The sequence below is a fragment of the Puma concolor genome, chromosome A3 (assembly GCF_028749965.1).
Source record: "Puma concolor isolate L17-30 chromosome A3, mPumCon1.1.hap2, whole genome shotgun sequence".
Classification (NCBI taxonomy): domain Eukaryota; kingdom Metazoa; phylum Chordata; class Mammalia; order Carnivora; family Felidae; genus Puma; species Puma concolor.
In genome coordinates this window covers 86,333,522-86,349,116 of record NC_141669.1, presented here as the reverse complement: position 1 = coordinate 86,349,116, position 15,595 = coordinate 86,333,522, and the positions used below count along the sequence as shown (strand labels likewise).

The 15,595-nt window shown below is 45.2% G+C and overlaps 1 long non-coding RNA gene across 2 annotated transcripts; it reads right to left on the bottom strand.

Moving 5' to 3' along the window:
* Positions 1–2,431: 2,431 nt before the first annotated feature.
* Positions 2,432–14,435, bottom strand: LOC147582582 (uncharacterized). 2 transcript variants are annotated; one of them, XR_015249317.1, is made up of 5 exons: positions 14,344–14,435; positions 14,184–14,265; positions 5,973–6,537; positions 4,564–5,033; positions 2,432–3,854 (listed from the first exon to the last, which is right to left on the bottom strand). It is a non-coding gene; the product is annotated as an uncharacterized LOC147582582 (long non-coding RNA). The 2 variants fall into 2 exon arrangements; XR_015249316.1 differs by having other exon boundaries at positions 14,184–14,435.
* Between the last annotated feature and the right edge of the window lie 1,160 nt (positions 14,436–15,595).

Genomic DNA, 15,595 nt, shown 5'->3' with positions numbered 1-15,595 from the left:
TTTGTATGCATGTATTATCTATACTTAAATAATATTTGGGTGTCATTAATTAATATTAATTAATAGTATTAATATTAGTTATCATTAAATGTTTAAATTCATATTTGTTCCTCTAATTGAGAGTGATGAAAGATAGAATCTCTCTGTGAGTGGGATAAGAAAGCGGTGCTATGGAGAAGTGAGGAGGGGGCTGTTTTTATATAATTTCACATACACTAAGGTTTTTGGTTTTTTTTTTTACTGTGTCTGACATCTTTCATTTCTTTTCTTTTTTTTTTAAATCCTTTTTTCTCTCTTCTGAACCATTGTATACAAATTTGATCCTTTGTTAAATATATCCATTAAGTTTTTCATTTCAGTTATTATCCCTTTTAGTTCAAGTATTTCTATTTGATTCTTTTTTATGGTTTCTACTTGTCTATTTACAATCTTCATCCTTGTCATCTAATTTAGTGACCTTTCAAATATAGGTATTTTCCAATCCTTATGAAGTTCACTCCAACATCTGGATGTCCCTCAGCTCCATAATTATTGCCTGATTTTTTAACTTTCTGTTTTGAAATAATTATAGACCTAGAATTGCAAAGATAATACGAAAATGCCCGTATCTCCTTCACTTAGCTTTCCCCAGTGTTAACACCTTGACTAATCATGGTACAAGTTTCAAATCTAAGAAACTTACGTCGGCACAATCCTGATATTGAATGGTCGACTTCATCTGGACTCCCCCGTTTTTGTCCTCCTCGCTTTTTCTGTTCCAGGATCCAAGGCATAATATTGGGCATATGCGATGCCAAAACATCTTGTTACCAGTGACACCTTGACCATGCGGCTAAGGTGGTGCGTGCCAGGTTTCCCCACTGTAAAACTACTATTTCTTTTTTCATACTCTTATTTACATGCGAATAGGTCCTGACCACACTGAAGGTGACGAGAGTTAAGATCCACATAATGGAGGGAGGAGTATCAAAGAATTTGTGAAGTATAGTAATTAATTACGATTAGCCACAGTTATTTAGAAATGTTTGGGGAGCCGTACTTAACAGCTATGCCAAATCCTGCTTCGCCTTAAAATTTGGTTCACTAATGTAGCATTCGTTGGGGATCTTGCCTGCAAGCAATTATTACCGTGGGATTCTGGTAATTGATTTTCTATTTCTCGGAATCCTTCTGTATGTATTAGTTATTAATGATTTATTAGTTGCTGCTGGGGTATCGCTGCTTCAATGCCCTACAAAATACAAAATATCGATGCAAGAAGCTAAAGAAGACCTACTTAAGGGGCGCCTGGGTGGCTCAGCTGCTTGTGTGTCGGACTTCGGCTCAGGTCATGATCTCACAGTCGGTGAGTTTGAGTCCCGCATCGGGCTCTGTGCTGTCAGCTCAGAGCCTGGAGCCTGCTTCGGATTCTGTGTCTCCCTCGCTCTCTGCCCCTTCCCTGCTCATGCTCTGTCTCTCTCTGTCTCTAAAAAATGAATAAACATTAAAGAAGAAGAAGAAGAAGAAGACCTACTTAAAAACAGAGATCTATTATGTCATAGGCTGGAGAACTCCATATTATGTTGATTTTTCCCCAAATTATCAAATCGATCTATATTGATCCCACGCTGGTCCCAATGAACATCCCCAGCAGGGTTTTGTTTTTTTTTTTTTTAAATAGAAATTGACAAGCTAATTCTAAAATTATATTGAAATACAAAATACTCGCAAGAGCTTTAGTAATCAAGACTGTGAAGGGACGCCTGGGTGGCTCAGTCGGCTGAGCAGCCGACTTCGGCTCAGGTCACGGTCTCGCAGTCCGTGAGTTCGAGCCCCGCGTCGGGCTCTGGGCTGACAGCTCGGAGCCTGGAGCCTGTTTCGGATTCTGTGTCTCCCTCTCTCTGACCCTCCCCTGTTCATGCTCTGTCTCTCTCTGTCTCAAAAAGAAATAAACGTTAAAAAAAATTAAAAAAAAAAAAAGACTGTGAAATATATGTATGGACAGACGCATAGGTCAACGTATCAAAATAGAGTTCACAGGCTGAAATCGAGATTTGTAGAGAGATCAATACAGAGAGAGAGACAGCTAATAGGTTTTAGACAACAGTGTAAGGCAATTGAATGAGGGAAAAGAGTTTTTTTCAAAAGTGATCCTGGAACAATGGACACCCCTATGGAAAAAATGATTACTCTGGCTGTAGAGTATAGCAAAGATCACAGGAGGTCAGGAGTAGATGAGGGAACACCAGCTAGGAAGCTCTTGTTTCCAGGAGAAATAATGGTGGCTTTGCTCTTAGTTAATCTAGTAACTTCACTTCTAGGAATTTACTTTATAGATATGGGAAAATTGACAATGACCTGAATGCCTACCAATAACAGTCTAGTTAAATTACAGTTTGTTTTTGAATAGGATGACAGAAAACTGTTTAAAGAATAACGAAACTCTTTGAGGAATGAGCACTGAGATAAATTCTTTAATTAAAAGAAACCAAGACGCATAGTAGAGTAATTGGATATTTTACACTGTGTCAAAGGACACGCAGGGACTGGGTAGCATGAGTTGCATGGGGGACAGTAACAGGTTGGCTAGGGGACTGGCAGGAAGGAGATTTTTCAGTGCATACTGTTCTATACGTTCTGATTTGGGGTTTTATATCTTTGTATTACCAATTAAAATATGTGCTAAAATTTAAATTATATTTAAGGGGCACCTGGGTGGCTCAGTTGATTGAGTACCAACTGAGTAATTATAGATTATTTGACTCCGGTCATGATCCCAGAGTTGTGAGATCAAGCCCCACATGGGGCTCTGTGCTGGGCATGAAGCCTACTTGGGATTCTTTCTCTCTCTCTCTATCCCCCCCTTCTCTCTCTGTCTCCCCCTCTGCCCTTCCTTCTATCACTCTCTCTCTCTCTAAAAAATAAAAAAGTAAATAAAATAAAATAATATTTAGAAAACAGGAAATGATAGGACTAGGGTGATGGTCATGAAGATGGAGAGGAAAAAAGTCAACTGTGAATTAAAATCAATGGATACGGGGTGCCTGGGTGGCTCAGTCAGTTAAGTGTCCAACTCTTGATTTTGGTTCAGATTGTGATCTCATGGTTGGTGGGTTCGACTCCCACGTGGGACTCAGCGCTGACAGTGCGGAGCCTGCTTGGGATTCTCTCTCTCTCCCTCTCTCTCTGGCCCTCCCCCCAGTCATGCTGTCTCTCTCTCAAAATAAATAAATAAACTTAAAAAATAAAATGAACAGGGAATCGTACACGAATTGAACACACGTGGTTGTATGGGGGAGGGGAAGGGGGAAAATAAAAAGTTACAGACAGGGAAGGAGGCGGACCATAAGAGACTCTTAAATACCGAGAACAAACTGAGGGTTGATGGGGGGTGGGGGAGAGGGGAAAGTGGGTGATGGGCATCGAGGAGGGCACCTGTTGGGATGAGCACTGGGTGTTGTATGACAACCAGTTTGACAATACATTATATTTAATAATAATAATAATAATAAAAAGAACATGTGGCTGTAAGACAGCGTGGGGAAGCCTACTCGGTTTCTTGGCTTGTGCCACTTCCTGGTGAAATAGGAAACACAGGTTTAGTGTGTAAGGCATGAGAAGGGGGCTGGCGGGGGGCACGAAAGGAAGGGAAAAAAACCATGAAAATGGTTTTAAGTATGTTGAGTTTGCAAAATTCCAGAGGTGACGCTGAGTAGGCAGTCTAATGTTTGGATGGTTCTGGAGCTCAGAAGACAGGCCCCCGGCTGGAGAAGCAAAGCAAAGTTTCCATGTGAATAGGTAAGAACTGACGCCAGGGTGTGGATGCGCTGATCTATAGCCGGAGGGGGCACGGTCTCGGAGGTAAGGATTTTATCCTAGGAAAAAAAAATTAAGCATAATCAAAAACCGGCCTCAGCCATTTAACAAACACATAAGCAAAAATGCAGTTGCAGATGCCCGTAGAAAGCCTTGCTTTGTCCCTTCTAGTTCACGGTGTAAGAACTAAGATGACTTATTGCTGGAACGTACATTTACATCAAACTGAATAAAGTTAAGTGGCTGGAGGAGCGACAAAGAATAAAACAGCTAAACGTTGAGAACATTTTACCAAACGTTTGAGGCTCGGATGGCAATACTTCTCCATCAGTAGCTTTCTGCTAATGAGTGAGGCGATGGTAGGCCCTTATTATTTGCATATAAAGGAGCAAACGTCTTCCTGTTCTCTGTATCAGGAAGCTGTGCGTGCACCGCGGTGCCATGTGGCCTGCTGACTTCAAGGGACATTGAAGAAGAAGGGACTCAGGTACCCAAATAACCTCAACTTGGCCATGGTCGAAGGGACAAATACAGCTGCACAGTGCAGCTCTAACAAGCTGCGGAGAGCAAGGCCCGGGGGTGGGCGGAGGGGAGAGTTGCACACAGTGTGCTGCATGTAGATAAGATCATAGGGAATTTCTCAACGCCCCCGCCTGTGTCCCACCCGCTCCTGACCACCTGATTTCACCAGCGGCCCCAGGCCCATACTTCTTGGCCATGTGGTTCCCAAGACCGCCTCCACCCTGGCAGCAGGAGAGGGGCTTCTACCTCCAGGGGCGGTACCCGGCTTCCCGTCCCCTGCCAAAACAATCGCGGAGTGTGATGATGTCACTTGGGACGGCATCGCAGGACACCACATGCAGACAGATAGCTGTGGCTGTCGTGTGTGAATACAGCTTTATCTACAGAGGAGGTGGCCAGCCGGGCAGGCATCTGCTGACTCTTGCTTTCAATGTCTAGAACGGAAACGAAGAGAGAAGGCAAGACAAGTGGGGCCGGTCAGAGGCAGTTCGTCTCTGCATGCACCCTCGCCCTGTCTGTCTGCTCTCACCGCAGACGTCCCTTCCTCTTGGAAAGGATTCTCCATGGTGCTTTGCAGGGAAAAGGGTCTGCTCCGTGGTTCCCAAGCCTCTACATGTTGCTTTGTTGGAAGGGCCGGGCCCAGGTTTGTCCTCAAGGGAGAAGGCGGTGGCATCCAAGAGGGTGCCCGGTGCATGCGTTTCCCTCACACATACCACCTGGTTCATGAAGAAATGCATTGTTTAGGCAACATCATCACTGACAAGAAAGCCCACCAACATCTATGAATGGTTTGACTTTGCTTGCGGGGGGGGGGGGGGGGGGGGGCGAGGATTGAGAAATAAACCTCATTCAACATCACTAATGTGCTCATCTGATCCAGAACATTCATAGTAATTTCATTCATAGTAATTTCAGACTCCCAATTAAATCATCATTTGCTGTTTTCTGCAACATTTTAACCACTTTTTTTTTTTTTTTTTTTTTTTTTAAGCTCAGGGCGCCTGCGTGGCTCAGTCTGTTGAGCGTCTGACTTCAGTTCAGGTCATGATCTCACGGTTCTTGGGTTCGAGCCCCATGTCGGGCTCTGTGCTCAGAACCTGGAGCCTGCTGAGGATTCTGTGTCTCCCTCTCTCTCTGCCCCTCCCCTGCTCACGCTCTATCTCTCTCTGTCTCTCAAAAATAAATAAACATGAAAAAAAATTTTTTAATAAAAAAAACCTCGACGCTTCGGATAAAAGTCATTTTGCTAGATAGAGAAAAAATTATATAATTTCATCTCTCCTCCATGGTATTGCCATAAGTTTAAACGAAGATGCCAAGAGGGGCACCTGGGTGACTCTGTCAATTACGTGTCCGACTCTTGATCTCCTCCCAGGTCATGATCTCACAATTGGTGAGCTCCAGCCCGGCTCAGGGCTCGGCCCTGATGGCGGGAAGCCTGCTTGGGACTCTGCCTCTCCTTCTCTCTGCTTGTGCTCTCTCTCTCTCTCTCAAAATAAATAAACTTAAAAAAAAAAAAAAGATGCCAAGATACAAAAGACTTGAGAACTATTTGAGTTGCTACTCTGCCTATTTCTCTTTAACGGGTGTAGTAACACTGCTTGAATTTAACATTCCCTCGTGGTTTAGAAAGCCCCGATAAAATGTGTGTGTACCTTCCTCAGATGACCAGGAGATGGCGCCCACGTCAACGCGGGGAATCGGCCTCCTGGCTGAAGGCTGCTGTGAGTCTGCCAGAAACCCAACTGAAGCATGAAAAAAAAAGGAGGGAGAAACATACCCCGAGTGTTTCATGAGATGGGGGGAGTTCAGGACAACAGTCTCAGGATGCCCTCAACATGTGATTAGTTCCTACCTGGGGAGACCGCAGGAATAACGAGAAACGCAAAATAGGAAGAGGCAGAGAGCTAAGGAAAGGGAATGGTGGTATCATGTCAAGTGCATTCTGATGCAGGGGTAGTGCTATCCGGTGATTCACACAGACGATCCTCACCCTCCCGGTCAGGCTATGAAGCAGACACTGGGCGTCCCAAGACAGAGCTCCGTGAGGTCACCTGGGCGGCTCAAATGCTCATCACGCAGAAGCAGTCACCAAGGCAGAATTCCGACTCCGTTCTGTCTGGTGCCACAGTCCATTCGCTGAAAGACATGCGTGTTTCTTCCAGGATGAAGGCGGAGAGGGGCCTATCGAGAATGTTCTCAGGTGCTCAATAAAAGAAGCTTTAAAAGAGATAATAAAAAAATTAATATAATTAATATAATATATTATATAAAGTATAATATAATATTATATATTATAATACTATATATACTATATATATTCTATATATATATACTATATATATACTATATACTATATATATAATATATATATTACTATATATATCACTATACTATATAATAGTATATTATAATATACTATATAATATATAGTATATAATATATATAGTAATATATATACTATATATATACTATATACTATATATATAATATATATATTACTATATATATTACTATACTATATAATAGTATATTATAATATATTATATAACATATAGTATATAATATATATATAGTATATAATATATAGTATATTATAATATAGTATAATATAATTAAATAATATAATTAGTATAATCAGACTAAAAAATTAGTCTGACGTTATAAGTAGTGTCTCACCTCAGACATACTAAAAACAAAATGTCCCAACTCATGAGGAGTTACTGTCTCATTTAGCAGTGAAAACTTACATAGAAGAGGAAGTGTAATATGTGTGGCTAAAAGAGCACAACTGAGACGCTAAGCGAAGTGAGAATCTTCAATGTCCCCAGCAAGCAGTGTCTTGCTGATCAAGCACTAGCTTCAGTGACTTTCCTAGCAGCTGAGGAGGAGAAAAGACTGCCACCTTATAAAATGCAAGGGGAGCTCTGTGGTCCCAGCTGCAGCCCTCCCATTGCTCTCAAGGGGGCTCCATTTAGTTGGATGTCTTGAATCACCAGAGGCTTCTGAACGCATCTGAGATGAGGTGTATTTCTCTACTGGTCAATTACACCCATATGTATCCATATTGTTTAGAAGTTATAACAAACAATAGGTACCAAGTGTCTACTCCCTGCCCAGCTCTGCTCAAGGTACTTCCTCAGGACCCCCTTCCCATGCTGACCACACAGGAACAGAAGACTTCTGGGTCACGCCATCTTGGATCCCTGAAGCCAGGCTTCCCAGCTGGGTGCTGGGTTACCCGACCTCCAGGGGCACACCTTCTCCTGTGTCAACTGTGATTGCATCTGGCTCATTTGTGGGCGTGATGACTGAATGAGCTAAGATTTCAAGGGCAGAGTTTACAGGTCTGTGCTTCCAACAGCTTTAAGTGACATAGAATAACCTGGAAGCAAGTCACGTCACGGTAAAGGAAAATTTCTTACCTGATGGTACACTTATAGTATGTAATTCTGTCCCTGTTTTCCATCATGCTTTTCAAAGTGTCTTGGTAGGGCCTCATCATGTATCAGTGAAGTAGGAAGGGCAGAAACGATTTCAGCCCTGTTTCAAAGTCACGAAACTTGAGTCACAGGGCTAGTGCTTGGCCACTGAATGGCTAAGCTCCAAACTCTTCAGATGGATGGAGAGGAGAACGTGGACCAACAGATACTTCGGAGTTAGAAAGGAACTGGTGTTGGGTGGGATGTGATGATGAGGGGAGGTTTCCAGCCTGCACACCCGTGTGGATGGTGAGGTGGGAAATCAACGATGCAGCCTGAGGCACATCCCACCACCAAGAATGGCATGTGACTAGATGGCTCTTCTTCCCTAAGTATTCAGCCACAAAGGAAATTCTAACAATGTCCTCTGGCTCTCAAAATTTTGTTTTAGGTGATTTCTACATCCCAAGGACTCTTTTTTATTATTATTGAGAACGTTTTTTAAGCTTATTTGTTTTGAGAGAAAGAGAGTGACGGGGGGAGAGGCAGAGAGAGAGGGAGAGAGAGAGAATCCCAAGCAGGCTCCACACCATCAGTGCGGAGCCCGATGTGGGGCTCGAACTCGTGAACCACGAGATTATGACCTGAGCCAAAATCAAGAGTCAGATGCTTAACTGACAGAGACACTCAGGTGCCTGGAAAGGACTCTTTTTACGTACTTTCTTTCTGCCATGGAGGCTGAAACCCTCCCGAGGCTCGGCGGCCGCATATGCTGGGAAGGACATTTAGCAACACCCAGCCCGCTCTGACAAATGTCTTCCCTGGTCCCGAGGCAGGGATGCAGTTGCAAGAGAATCAAAGCAAACAAACCAAAAGCAACAGTGACTGGCCCAGGATACAGCAGAGCTCCAGAAGTGAAGGAACATGCTACTTGCTCTGCTGGCTGTTCCTACTCCCAACCCGGGGTTTCCAGGTGTGCATTAAGACATGACTTCTCCTCCACCTCAGTTCTCATCACACTGTGGAAGCGTGTCATTGGAACAATCTCCACGGGGCCAAGCCAGGACAATTACCTGGACCCCTGCCAGCCTGCTGACACGTGGCCAATTTCAAAGACTGCCCCTTCTGCTCTCTTCCAGCTGAAGCCAGAGCCCTGACATCTGGATTAGTTTATTGATCAACTTATCCATTCATTCAGTAATCAAATATTAACTGAGGCCATCGGGGCCAAGGTGCAGTAGACCCTGCATTAACTGCTACTCAAGGAGAAGGGAGAATGTCATCAGAACTAGACTTGATCATTGCATGAAAGTGACATTGACTAGCATGAAAACAGGAAGAGCTTGAGAATCGTTCCACTCATTCAGTCTACATAATTAAGCGTTATTATACTGGCAAGCACAGCATATCCTAGGGGTCATTGTTGACGGTCATTACCAGCTCATTAGATCAATAGGCAAACCTCTGCATTGGCTCATTTTCTGTTAAGCTTATTTCCTAGGATGACATTATCGTTAATGTTGTTTTAAATCAGAATATATAGGGGCGGCTGGGTGGCTCAGATGGTTAAGCCCCCGACGTCAGCTCAGGTCAGGAACTGGCAGTCTGTGAGTTTGAGCCCCGCGTCAGGCTCTGTGCTGACAGCTCAGAGCCTGAAGCCTGCTTCAGATTCTGTGTCTCCCTCTCTCTCTCTGCCTGTCCCCTGTTCACACTGTCTCTCTCTCTCTCTCTCTAAGAATAAACATTAGAAAACACATTAAAAAAATAATAGTAAATCAGAATATATATACAAAGAAAATTAAAAGTATATGACCAAGATAAATTGAATAAGCTAATATTTTCTCTTAATTACTTCCATTTTATGAAAAAGTCTACTTTTTAAAACTGATCCTGCATTGGAAAATCAATCCAATTCTTTCCCTTGTTGCATATTGTGCTTGGATTCTGTGCACAGATTCTGTTCTGGGCAGGAAGAAGTGCCCTCAGACCTCGGAGACCAAGATACAGAGAGACCCTGAGAAGCCAAGTACTGAAATGTTGGGGCTTCAATAGGCATCATTACGTGCACTATGGTCTTGTTCTGTCCAACTGAAGTCTTTTCCCATGTGATACTAAGGATTTCTAAAGCTCCTCCATACCCTGGATTTACCCCACCTGCATTGAATGTCGTCTTCCAACTGCATGGGATGAATCTACTCGGCCAGCTGGAGATTCATTACAAAATTATGGCTCTAGACTCCCAGCCCAAAGACAAGAGAAACAAGGCCAGAACCCGAAAAAGAAGACGAATTATGCTCACTGCTCCCTTTCCCTTATGAATTCCACTTGGGCAGACCCCTAAAATTTGCAACTACTAAGGAGAATGTTGCATTTGGAAGTGCCAAGAACATGACGATGTCGCGTTTGATCTTCCCATGGTGGAATGATTTTAGATAAATCTGCACTTGTGAAGTCATTGGAGAGTGCAAGGTGACCTCTCAGGAAAGGGAGACTCTGTCAGTCCCACGTTCTGTGCCCCTGACAGGCGAGGATGTGCCTTGATTTTGACCTTGGTTTTGCTACCTATAAAACCAGTCCTCAGGTGCCGTCTGCCCCTCTGCAACATCATTGAGTTGCCACGTGGTGATGAGCTCAAAGCACCTGACAACCCTTCAATATGGAGTTTAGGATGTGCCCCCGTTTTCTGGCATGTTCCACTTTGAGTCAGGAAGACATTTTTTTTTTAATGAAAATATGTTTCTATTGTTTCTTTAAAGTTTTTCTTGGAATTTTCCTGAATGGAAATGAAAACATCTAAGATTTTACATATATCTCTGTGTGTGTGTGTGTGTGTGTGTGTGTGTGTGTGTGTGTATGTTTACCTATTTACTTATTTATATGTTTATGCATGTAGGTACTTCATCACACTATGAAGCTATGACATAGCACACTGATTACAATCCTGCTAGAGAGACTAAATGTTTTGCGATGGTTTAAAGCAGGAGTCAGCAAGCTTTTCTCTATAAGGGACCAGATAATAACTACGTCGGCTTTGTATGCCATGCGGTCTCTGACCAATAACTCGGTTTGGTCATGTAGCGCAAAAGCAGCCAAAGGCAATAATATATAAAAGAAAAAGTGTGTTCCAGTAAAACTACGAACACTGATAATTGAACTTCCTAGAATATTTATAAAAAGGACTCTTCCTTTGTTTCTTTCACCAAATCTTTAAAAATGGAACCCTCCCCCCCTTTGCAGGACATACGTACATAAACAAGAGGCTTGCCAGATTTGGCCCATGAGCCACGGTCTGCTGACCCAAGCTTTAAGGTTCTGGCATAAGGTGTTAAATATAATTTCTGTATAGCTTTCAAGTCCTGTGACATAACACTTCTAAACCTCGACCAGAAGCAAGGGCTTAGTCATTTTTTTTTTCCTTTGGAGTTCAAGACCTCAGAGGCGCCCAGAGATTTATTTTTATTCACTAGCCTTCTGCCTCCCCCTGGCCAGTGACAAGATGGCACTATAGTCCCTGGGCTCACCAAGCGTCGCCCAATCCCCTCAAAACCCTAGAGTCTCTCCAGCTTAGAGCCCCCTCAAGATGGGCTACTCTGGGCATGTCGAGTTTCTCTACAGGGAAGCACAAAACTGCCAAGAGCCCCCTCTGTCTCCTGTCATCGGACACAGTTTCCTCTTCATCCTTCAGAAGCTTTCCAGATGAATTGACCTGGAAGCTTCCTCCAGATTTGGTCAGGCCCATGGTTTTAATAATGAAACTACTTCCTTTGCTAGAAATGTCCTCGGTCCCTCCCCCAGGCTGGCTGACCATCTCCTAGATGCTCATTGTCTACTGTATTAGTCAGGGGTCTCCCAAGAAACAGAGTCTACAGGAAACATAGAAAAAGAGATTCATTTTAAGGAAAGTGGCTCATGCAATTGCAGGGACTGGCGAGTCTGATATCTGGAGAGCAAGCCAGCAGGCTAGAAACATACTCAGTATTTCTGTTATAGTCTGGGGGCAGAATTCCCTCTCCAAAACACTCCTCAGTTTTTGCCCTCAAGGCCTTCCCCTGATTACATGAGCCCCCCCCTCCCCCGTTATAGAGGGTAATCTGCTTTACTCAAAGTCAACTGATTGTCGATATTAACCACATCTGCAAAACACCTCCACAGCAAGACCTAGATCAGTGTTTGACCAAACAACGGGACCCCACCGCCTCGGCAAGCTACACATAAAATTAGCCATCGCTCCTGTTTTGGACTGAATGTATCCACCTCCCAAATTCATGTGTTGAAACCTAACCCCAAAGGTAACAGTATTAGGAGGCGGGGACTTTGAGAGGTGATTATGTCATGAGGGGGGAGCCCCCACGAATAGGATTAGTGTTCTCCTAAGAAGAGACCCAAGAGAAATGATTTCTCTCCCAGCTGTGGGAACCTGTCAGCAATCGGGCGGCGGGTCTCCCCGGACACTGAATCAGCCAGCTCCCCGATCTCGGACCACGCAGCCTCCAGGACTGTGACCCACGACGAACCAGTGCTCGTTGGTTAAGCTCTCAGACTGTGGTGTTCTTATTACAGCAGCCGAGCAGACAGATAATCCCCAAACCCAACAGGCTGAGCGAAGCTAAGAGCGTGGCCATGGTGTTCCCGTGAGGAGTTAGAAGTGCCTTATTCTCTCCTCCGAAGCTTCTCTTCTGCGACTGACTTGGGAGAAACAAGGAAATTTTACTTAATAAATGTGTTTGAATGAATACACAAACGATTGCGGGGTTACCCAGCTCACTTCTCCTTCCGGCTCTGCCTGAAGGGCCAGTGTTAGTGTCCCAGGGCCCAGTCATGCTCTTGAGGAACCCACGTCTATTATACAATTTAATTATGCAAATCAATAGAAAAGGATGCCACCCCCTGGGAGTAACATACACATACTTGGACCCCAGTGAGGCGCTCTGAACCCCACAGGGCTCACAGGGCCCTCTGCGGGGTAGACCTGCAGTTGAGGGGAGTCTCGGATTGCAGAGTGACCAGAGCTGAGTGGCTTTTCTCGGATCTGTGGATTTCTTGGAGTGTTGGTTCTTTCATGCAAGGATATGCATATGGCCAAACCTGCTTTCCAGGGTGTATCAGCCTGGAGCCACTCAGGACACAGGACCGACCACATGGTACTTAAAACTGGGGATGTGTAACTGTAGGGATTGTTTTTTTTGTTTTTTTTTTTTTAATTTTTTTTTTTTAACGTTTATTTATTTTTGAGACAGAGAGAGACAGAGCATGAACAGGGGAGGAGCAGAGAGAGAAAGAGACACAGAATCTGAAACAGGCTCCAGGCTCTGAGCTGTCAGCACAGAGCCCAACACGGGGCTCGAACTCACGGACTATGAGATCATGACCTGAGCCGAAGTCGGACACTTAACCGACCAAGCCACCCAGGCGCCCCTGTAGGGATTGTTAAGCTATGATTTTGGAAAGTAAATATAAGGTGTAGAAAATTTTCTCATTGGTTCCCCAGGGCTGTAGGAGAGTGCCCAAGGAAGGACGAACTTGGAATGGGGGTCCCCACCCCAGGTGGGGTACGAACCTCCATGCGGAAGGTATGGACGGCAGGGCAGTTGACAGGGTTGCCCAGGTAGGAGCTGGTCCACAGTTCCTGGGCAAGCAGGGAATCACAGCCTATGGGCAGAGTCACAGGCTTGCAGGCATGAAGGTGCTGCTGTGGGTGGGGGGTCAGAGCCCCCAGCATCGTGTTGCAGGAGCTACAAGGAAAGGATCGGCAGGCCAGGTGGGGCTGCAAGGTGGCATTGTGGGCATGTGGACAGCACACAGTGTCACCGATGTTCCTGCAGGCTTGTCCCTGACCATGAGCGCAGCCACTGGGGCCTGTAAGAGAAGTCCCTTCCTCTGGGCTGTCCCTCCAGAGTCCATAGGGAGAAAACTGATGTCATGCTTACCACAAGGAGAGATGCTTAATGGGATTCTTCCCACGGCCCCAGGGTAGGCACCAAAGGGGTGAATTTGGAGCTGAGAGGCAAGCCACTGATCACTAGCACCCGGAACGGCAGGAGGTGGAGGCGATCAGGAGGGCCAAGCCCTCAGACTGACCTGCGGTTCCCACGGTGTGCTACCCCCCCGTCCCCCCCTTCCCCCTGGGGGCTGCGGCTTCCCTTGGTGCCTCTCCATTTCCTTAACCCAGATGCTCCCTTACCAAACCTAAACCTCACTAGTTATGGTAAATGCCTCTGGGCCGGTTTTTGGAAGCTGAAGAACGCCTCCCGGAGACGAATGTGCGGCCAGGAGATGGAGAGGCGGGAACACGTGGCCATCCCACAGGTCACACTGCTGCTTTCAGCCCAACAGACCTCCCCTTGCCCTTGCCCGCCCTGACGAGCTGTCTCGTGTTTTTGATGCCAGCCTGCAGCAATGTGCACAGAGCAAGGGACGAGAAGAGCTAATAGCTTTTGCCCTTACCTTTCTCGTCTCCACTCCTTAGGGCTGCTGGAAAGAAGAAACGCAAGCTAGGGGCCTTCAACAACGGGAATGCATCATCTCCCTGTTGGAGAAGCTGGAAGTCTGAGATCAGGGTATGGGGGGGCTGGTTCCTCCTGAGGCTGGGAGGGAGAATCTGTACCTGCCTGTGCCCCAGCTCCTGCTGGTTTGCTGGAAAGCTTTTGGCGTGCCTTGGCTGGTAGATATCACCCTGATCTCTGCCTTCACACTCACGTGGTGTCCTCCCATGTGCCTGACTGAGTCCAAAGTTCTTTTTATAAAGGAAACCAGTCACGTTGGATTAAGGGCCCCGCCTACTCCAGGATGACCTCATCGAAACTGAACTAGAACTTTCCTTTGCTTCTGGCAGGCAGTTAGGGTAAGTGAGCATGACTTTATCTCTCTGGGATTAAGTTGATTCGAATCTGGGGTTCTCTAAAGCTCGGATCTAGTTCAGGATCATGATGTTTCCCAGGGTGTAAACGTTCAAGGGTGTCGCACGGAGCCCCGGAAGTGTGTATTTGGCTTCCCCCCTGGGTGGATCCTGAGCTGACTCTCATCTTCCCTGTGTTCAGACACACCCACTGGCTCCACATGGTTCCCAGCCGCCCCTGGGAGTGGGCAGACAGGTGTGTTGAGGGGAGAAAGCAGAGCCCAATGGCAATCTCGCATTTCTGTCCGCGTCTTTCACCTGGAGTAGTGGCTTCTCAAGTTCTTGCTGCCTGGTAGTTAAGCATTGCTTTCCTTTTTTTATTTTTTAGATTTATTATTTTTTATTTTTAATATAATTTATTGTCAAATTGGCTAACATACAGTGTATACAGTGTGCTCCTGGTTTGGGGGGTAGATTCCCATGGTTCATCACTTACATGCAACACCCAGTGCTCATCCCAGCAAGTGCCCTCCTCAATGCCCAAGTATTGCTTTCAAACTGACTTCTGTTTCTATTTCTAGAATCAGAGGGTTCTAGTGGGTGGGTTGTCTGTAACAACTGCCCAAAGTGGAATTTTCCAAAAATTTGCAATTTAGAGTGCTATTTCCAAAGTCACATAGAGAGAAGCATCCATTTTTTTTTTTTTTTTTTTTTTTTTTTTTTACAAAACCTACCCAATTTTTAAGATGTTCCATTTAGGGGCGACTGGGTGGCTCAGTCGATTGGGCGTCCAACTTCAGCTCAGGTCACGATCTCGCGGTCTGTGAGTTCGAGCCCCAAGTCGGGCTCTGGGCTGATGGCTCAGAGCCTGGAGCCTGCTTCCGATTGTGTGTCTCCCTCTCTCTCTGCCCCTCCCCCGTTCATGCTCTGTCTCTCTCTGTCTCAAAAATAAATAAAACGTTAAAAAAATTAAAAAAAAAAAAAAAAGATGTTCCATTTAAATAGAACAGAGCATTTTTGG